We start from the raw sequence: 8,396 nt of genomic DNA on the forward strand, positions 1-8,396 counted from the left end.
GGTCCCAGAACCAAAGTTTTATTAATTGTTTTCTTCCCACTGGCTTGTACATAAACGTTTGCTGCATATAACCAATTTTTCCATTGTTGTAACAACGCCTGCCTGGCAAGCGCAAAGTGGTGAGTTCAATTGCTAGTACTGGAAGAAAAAAAAAAAAAAAAAAAGATTTACCCGGAGATTTAAGGGCAAAAACCAAAACTGACACATACTATAAAGGATGAAACTATGCTTCAACAAGCTTGAGGTGACCAAGCTAGGTGTAGGGGAACATATCTGTAATTCCAGATGCGTGCTGAGGCTAAGGCAGGAGGATCACCTTGAGTTTGAGGCCAGCCTGGGATATCTAGTGAGTTCAAGGCCAACCTAAACAACATAGTGAGACCCTATCTCAGCCAAAAAATAAAATTTTTTAAAAAATAAATTAAAATTGTCAAGGTAACCAACTAGCAATTTAACTGTCTATTAAAATGAAATCAACACTCCTCACTGGAAGATAACAAAATACAGTCTGACATGTACTATCTACAATGTCTACTATAGTATAAAAAATTAAAAGGCAAGTTAACAAGGAAAAAAATCTGTAGGAAAATGTGAGGCACAGCCAGAAGAAAAAACAATAAATAGAAATAGACCCTAAGATGACTCAGAAATTGGTGCCAGCAGGAAGGAATTTAAACAGCTATTATAAATATCTTTAAGGACTAAAAGGGAAAAAATGATCATCATTAGTTAACAGAGCTCAACAGAAGAACGGGAAGAATAAAAAAGAACCAAATGGAAATTGCAGAACTGGAAAGTGCAGTATGTGCAATAGAGAACTCAATTAATAGTGGATTGGAAAACATCAGAATAGATCAGTGATCTTGAAGGCTGAACAATAAAAAGATAGCTGGAAAGTCCTCAAACTCTTATAAAGTAACAACATAGATCTAAATACTCCATGGGTCAAAAGAGAAATCATAAAGGAAATTTGAAAGAATTGGGCTAAATAATAATAAAAACAATATTTTGAGATTTGAGAGATGCTGCCAAAATAGTGCTTAGGGAGAAATTTACAGCTTTAAATATTTACATTAGGAGAGAGGAAATGCCTAAAATTTAAACTTCAGCCCAGCACCCCCAAAAAAGAAAAAATTTAATCTTCCATCTTAAGAAGCTGAAGAAGAGCAAATTAAACCCAAAATAAGGATAAGGGTTTATTTACATCAGTAGCAAAGCATGTGCTAGGCACATGGAAGGGCTTGGGTTTAATTCCCAGCCCTGAAAAAACAAATAATCCCAAAATAAATACAAAGGAGATACAAAAGGTAAGAGAAGAAAACAATGAAACTGAAAATGAATAAAGAATAGAGAAATCAACAAAACCTGAAGCAAAACTTAACACAGGGCTCCTACTGTCAAGTCCCTCCTGCCCACAAACTGAGAGTGAACACTATAGAGCTTTGCAGCCTCCTCATGACAGGAATTCACCCACCATCACCTTTAGGGTTTGTGTTTTGTTTTGTTTTTTTATTATGCTGGGGATGGAACCCTGAGTCTCTCACATGCCAGGCACGCTCTCTATCACTAAGCTACACTGCCAACCCATCTTTAAAATTTTTCATTGTTGGATCACAATTGTGCATATTCATGGGTTACAGTGCATCATCTCCACACGAGTATATAATATTTAATGATAAATGCATGGTAATTAGCAAATCCATCACACACATACTTATTAATTCTGTGTTGTCTCACAGAAACATTCAGGCAGGCGCTTTTGCCGCTGAGCTAAATCCCCAGCCCCTTACAGAAACATTCAAAATCCTCTCTTCATGTTGTTCGGAAGTAGACAATCATTATTAACTGTAGTCTCCCTTCTGCACTGTACTCTCTTCTAACTATTCTTATGCCTGTTTACCAGCCTTCTCTATCCCCACTGCTGCCTCCCTTTTTTGGCCCCTTATAACTACTATTTTACTCTCTACTTGTGTAAGATCAGCTCACTTAGCTTCCTTGTATGAGTGAGAACGGGATATTTCCCTTTCTGTGCCTGGTTTATTTCACTTAACATAATGTCTTCCAGGCTCATCTGTGTTGCTGAAAATTACAGGATTTTATTCTTTTTTTATGGCAGAACAGTATCCTATTACATACATATCCCACATTCTCTTTATCCACTCATCTATCAGTGGACACTTAGATTGATTCCCTATCTAGGCTCTTGTAAATGTTGCTGCAGAAAACAGGGGAGTGTAGATACCTCTTTGACATACACATTTCATTACTTTTGGATATATACTTACTATCCAAGTGGAATTGCTGTATCATCCACCATCAGCATTTTGTACATTCTTAAGTACTACAAAAGAGGCAAATATGTTCTAAAAGTAATCAAAATTTTGGAATTTGGAAAGAGTCTCAGAAATTTAGCCAGGCATGGTGGCACACACCTGTAATCCCAGCACTTGGGAGGCTGAGGCAGGAGGATCACTGTGAGTTGGAGACCAGCTTGGGCTACATAGTGAGTTTAAGGCCAGCCTGAACTGTAGAATAACACCCTGTCTCAGAAAAAAAAAAAAAAAAAAATGCCAATGAGGAAACAGGTTTATGGAGCTGTTTGTTGTCACCTGCAGAGAGGCCTGGGCAGGGCCAGGGCAAGCCCCAGCCTCTCCTTTGTTGTGGCCACTATCCTGGGTCTGATCCTGCTCCGGGTTTTTTGGTAGCTGTGCACATTCTGGACTCGCAGTGAATTTACAGTCAATTAAAGCAAACTTTTTCACACACTGGGTCACACAAATACGCCTGTGGCCCAGGGCCAAGTGCAACCTCATTTTTTTGGGTGTATCCCATCATTCCAGCTTGGCCAGACACTGTGGAGTCTCACCGGTGTGTCAGCTTCACATCTCAACTCTAGCCACTTCCTAAATACACAGCTCACAAATCCTCCAAGGGAGAGAAGAGCCTGCTAGAAGGAAAGCTCTGAGCATGTGTGCTTGGAGATCCTGGGGATGGGTCCTGGGGTCTGACTCTCTGAGGTCCATGTCCCCCCTATCTGTCCCTGCTGGTGGTTTTTCTTCTACCCTGGTCTCTGGTGTTGTCTCACAGCAAGCAGTCAGATAACGGGCCTTCCTGCTCCCCTTTTCACTGAGGGACAAAAACGAAACCTCAGGCCCAGCACAAGCGTTTGTCAAGAGGTGCTTTACTAGCACAGGAAGCAAGGGACACTGGGATCTTCCCTCAGCTTTCCTCTTCCTTTTGGCTTCACACCGCCTCCAGGCAGGGGGGTGGAGGAAAGCTCTAAGCCCTGCTGACCATTAGAGATTACTGGCTCAGCCCAGGTTGAAGACAGAAATGATCTTCTTCCCTAAGAACATAATAAGAGGGGAGAAAACCATTTGCATAGAGAGACTTCTCTTCCCTCCCCTGGATGGAGGGCATTAGACAAAGCCAGAGTCAGAGAGCTCTATGGCACCCACTCCTCTGAAGGCCTCGTCCCTTATTACATCTTTGGGGACCATTCTTCAGCCATTCCCTAATCTCCCTACTATTAGCCAGTCAATACTCACTTTTTTCAACAAATACGTAAAACGTTTCCCTAAAAATGCAAATACTCCCTGCTTTAGGGTCTTGTGTGATAAGTCATCTTATTAGCCCTATCAAAACCATTTTTTTCTTTTTTGTCTTTTTGAGGCAGGGTCTTGCTATGCAGTTCAGGCTGGCCTTGAGCTCACTTTGTAGGCTAGGTTGGTCTCAAACTCACAAGAATCCTCCTGCCTCAGCCTGCCCTGTGCTGGGATTACAGGTGTGTGCCACCATGCCCAGCACTCAACACCATTCTTAAAAAGGAAATGAGTGGAGTTGGCTTGACATGATTCTTTTCTTAGTGACCCAGGCTGGTTCCTCCCTGTTCTACCCTTTCCTTTCTTCACATTTACAGGAGTGTATGTGTCACAGCCAATCCACTGGGCCAGCCAGTCCCCTGTATCAGCTGGTTCTCACAGGGCTCAGCTATACTGGTCACCTAACCTGAATGAGGTCTGCAGTATTACCAGCCACCACCCTTCTCCCGGCCTCACAGTCTCCTCTGTCACACGTGTGGGTTAATAAAAGCAAAACTGTTTCCTAGGATGGCCAGGATGTCTGTTGAGTTCCTTGAATTCTGAGCTAGAAGAGCTGGATAGAGACTAGTCAGCCAATCTGAGAGACCGGCATTCTCGTGCACCGACACTCAGGCAACCCCACACACATGCTCTCCTGCAGGTGCGATCCAGGCAATTACAGAAGAGATCCAACCAAGAGTCTAGAAATTGCAAGGCCACTTTCGAACCGCCAGACTGCCTAGGCAGGACCTACCAAGCCAGGAACAAGGGGCAGCCAAAGAAACCTCTTCCTGAGCAGGGCACATGGGCCCGTGTTAGCCTGACCTGCACGGAACAAGTTGCCCTCAGCTGTCTGCAGCACTGCCAAGGTGCCCGCCTCTGCAAATGGCTCTGACTGGAAGCTCTGTCATGGTTACAACCCTCTTTCCCTGAAAATAAGACTGAGCCAGAAAATAATCAGCCGTAAAACCTAGAGATCAAAAATGCCAGCCCCAATCAGCCTATCCTTGCCTTGCCTGCCTTACAGAGTTGCCACGGAGCAAGAGAATAGCCATGGCAGATAATTCCTTACTGTGGTCACTGTCCTGTGCATTGTGGAGTGTTTAACAGCATCCTGGGTCACCCAACTAGATGCAAATCTCCACTACTGCCCCTGTTATGATAACCAGAACTGTCCTGAGGAGATGAACTCCCCCATCCCTCCTCTCTGGTTGGCAATGCCTGATTTGGATTTAGACTTTCAAATACCCAGAACGGAATGGAAAACAGTCAAGAGAAAATTCATTTTTCCAGCCATTCTAATTGTCAAAGGAAAAAAAAAAAAAAGGAAAGTCCAGAAAAAATGAATAGCTTCAGGGTTTGTTTGCTTTTTTCCCTCTCTCTATTCTCATTAGCAGTTTATTTATACCCCCTTTATCCAGAAATAGATAAGGGCCATTTTTCCCACCTGTCTACCACAGGTACTGGCTCATTAGAAAGGCTGCTTAATGGAGGAAGTTGGAGGGTTCCTCCAAGGGTATGTTTTCTACTCTGAGCCAAGCAGGAGGAGTCAAGAAATAGATAATAGATATGGGACAGCAGAACCCGAGAATCTAATTAGGAGCTAAAGAGAGGAAATACCACCAAGGAGTTAAAGTGTCAGGACTGGAAGTGAAATATGATCACCCTGTGAACCAGCTACACACAGTCTCACGATTTCTAGAAGCTACTCATTTACATAATTCAAAGTGTCCAGAGAATCAATGCAAACCAATTGTTGTTGGGAATATGACTGACAAGACTGCCTCTCTGGGACTTCTTAGAGAAGACATGGGTGGGACACAGTAAACTCTGTCCTCGCATAGTTTGCGCTGAGTAGACACACCAACCAGCTTCCCAGGATTGCATCTATCACTGACCTCCATTAAGGACCCAGCACAGCACCAAGCACAATTAAAACTGTACAGAAGCCAGAAACATTAGGGCAAGGGCCAAATACGAGTCTCTGCTGAGCTCTGATCGGGGGAGTTTTGGCTCCCTGGAGGCTGAAATGCATTTCTCCTTACCCTAATTATTACTTCTGTCTCTCTTAGTATTCTTTATAATTTTGAGTGGAATATAGGGATACATTGATTCAGAGCCCAAAATTCAAAACGTAAAAAGGAATATACGGTGGGAAATGTTTCCCACCCCACCTCCATCTATTTATTCAGTTTCCCTGTTCAGAGACAACCAGTGTTAGTTTTTTGCTGTGGAGGAGGTGACTGTGCTGGAGGAAACGCGCTGCGACAATACTGTCTGTTGAGTCCTGACCTGTAAGGGTCTCTAGACAGTGATGAGATCAAGGAAAAGTGGGCTTGAGGTTGTAGAAATGAGGACTCATTCAAGGATTTGCCATGCTTGAAAGCCATCCTCACGCCTCAGAGGAGAGTGAGAATCCCCCAAAATTCCATCTGTGGCTTCTCTGATACAGAGACAAACAAAAGACGGGGAGCCTAGAGTCCTACTGTGTGCAGCAAGAGCACAGTAATTTTAGCCTGGAAGTGAACTGGAAGCAGGTCCTGGTGGATTTCTACCAGGCTCACTCTCTTCCCACACAACCCCCACCGCGGAGAGACGTTCTAAAGTGCGCAAGGGGTGTTTGTGGCTGTCGTAACAACAGAGAAGGGATGACTGGTATTTAGTGGACAGGATGCTGCTGCAGATAAGGCCACACAGAAAGAAAGGTCTTGCCCCAAATTCAACAGCACCCTCTAAGAGGAGCACTGGCTGGGACCCAACCTCAGTCTCAGCTCCGAAACATTTTCAGCAAAGTCTCCCTCTGAGCCATAGCTTTGAGCAACACCACTCTCCGGCACACCCACTGAGAGGAACAATTTAGGGAATGTGTGCTGAGATAATGCAGTGACATGTTGAGCGTGCTTTTATTAAAAGTCAGTTTAAATATTGGGAACAGCTACCCAAAAAAAGTCTCCCTGGTTCGAGAACAGATGAGCAGTTGCATCCCTCTCTGCCCATGATTAGACAGTAGAGCCAGGTGCCTAGTTGAGACCCTCCTGGGTGGCGACAATAACTGTATGCCCTAGTGATGAAGGAATGCTGGCCAATCCATTGTTGCAAGTGGGGGCCATTTTTCCCACCTGTCTACCACAGGTACTGGCTCATTAGAAAGGCTGCTTAATGGAGGAAGTTGGAGGGTTCCTCCAAGAGTATGTTTTCTACTCTGAGCCAAGCAGGAGGAGTCAACTGAATAGCTGTTGCACGTGTGATTTTTTTTTTTTTTTGGTGCACTCCTGAGACTTTCATTCACTCCTCCATTCACTCCACAGACATTTGCATAGCCATGACTACAACAGTTGTGCGAGGGTTAAATGAGATTGATCTGGCAAAGGGTTTACCCAGGCCAAGCACCCAGAGGTCTTGGGAATTGTTTGCACTGTGAGTAGGACTACCAAGGGTGAGATACGGGGTTAGACTCAAAGACCAAGTCTGGCTGGGGATGTGGCTCAGTGGTACAGTGCTTGCCTAGCACGGGAAGGCCCTGAGCTCAATCCCTAGTACCAACAAACAAACAAAAGACCACCAAGTCAGAGCTCCATCCCCATAGAGCTCCCGGCACAGAGAGAGCAGCTCCCTGGAAGTGAGTGAGACAGGCACTGACTTGATGGGTGTGGTATAAGGCACTGTGGACACACAAGAGAGAAAGAGCCAGGCCCAGACCACAGGGGTCTCCTATCAGGCCCTGCATCTGAGATGGGATCTCATCCCTCACTCTCTTTGGATGTGGGCTATCCCCACCAGAAGGACCCCTATCAGGCTACCCTTACACAGTAGGCAAAGCTTTCCCTGGCAGGATGAGCAGGACAGTGTGGGGAGGCGGCAGTGTGGGTACATACAGGATGTGTTCCCATGTCTGATTTTTTTAGGAAGTCCAGTGTGCTGCATTTCAAACAGGCTTCAGACTGAGACACATGTGAATAAGCTGAATTTAGGCAAGTGTAAGTATTCAGACAAATACAAAATGAAAGTGGAATTTAGGCAAGCTTCTTTGTGTCACAGAGGGGTGACACTGACCTCACCAGGTTGTTATAAAGTTTATAAGATCTGCAAAGAGCACACTGTCTGGCACGCAGCAGGCATTAAATGGCTACTTGTTCCCTTGCGTTGTGTGACTGTCGCAGCCCATTTCCTTGGTACAGCACTTTACACTGTGCAGCGTGAGTTCACACACAGCCTCTCACCTCAACCTATAAGGCAGAGAGGGCGGGTATTGCCTGCCCCCTTGGGCAGATGCAGAACCTGAGTGATTCAGCAAATGTCACTTGTTAAGGGTGAGCCTCACCTAGGAATCTAATGGACTTGGAGAACTTTTTCTGCTTGTCCGATCATGAGTGAAGAAAGAAGAATAGTTCTTAGTTTGGTACCATGACTCCCAGACAGGCTCACACAGTGCTGGGGTGCCCAGGAAAGTGGCAGTTGCCAGGGCCTGAGTCCTTCAGTGCCCCTTTTCACCCAACCATGCTTAGAAGAATGGGCCCTGCCTGGTGCCCTGGGGCACAGGAATATCTGCGTGGCTCTGCCCAGGGCTGGGTAGGATCAAGAGACAGCCCAGGAGCAAGGCCTGCTGGAGCGCTGCCAGCCTGGGCTGGGAGCCAGCCTAGAAAAGAGGCCGATCCAAGGAACCACAAACTGCTGCTGCTGCTGCTGCTACTACTAATAATGCTGTGGCAGAGAGGACACATCTGGCCAGCAGAAATTACCAGTGGCTCGTTGGTCTAGGGGTATGATTCTCGCTTAGGGTGCGAGAGGTCCCGGGTTCAAATCCCGGACGAGCCC

At 45.4% G+C, this 8,396-nt stretch overlaps 1 non-coding gene across 1 annotated transcript; it reads left to right on the top strand.

The window, feature by feature from the left end:
* The first annotated feature begins 8,324 nt into the window (after positions 1-8,324).
* On the top strand, positions 8,325-8,396 carry Trnap-agg. Its single transcript has one exon. It is a non-coding gene; the product is annotated as a tRNA-Pro (tRNA).

The sequence above is a fragment of the Chinchilla lanigera genome, unplaced genomic scaffold (genome assembly GCF_000276665.1).
Source record: "Chinchilla lanigera isolate Chin_1 unplaced genomic scaffold, ChiLan1.0 scaffold00078, whole genome shotgun sequence".
NCBI classification, from domain to species: Eukaryota; Metazoa; Chordata; class Mammalia; order Rodentia; family Chinchillidae; genus Chinchilla; species Chinchilla lanigera.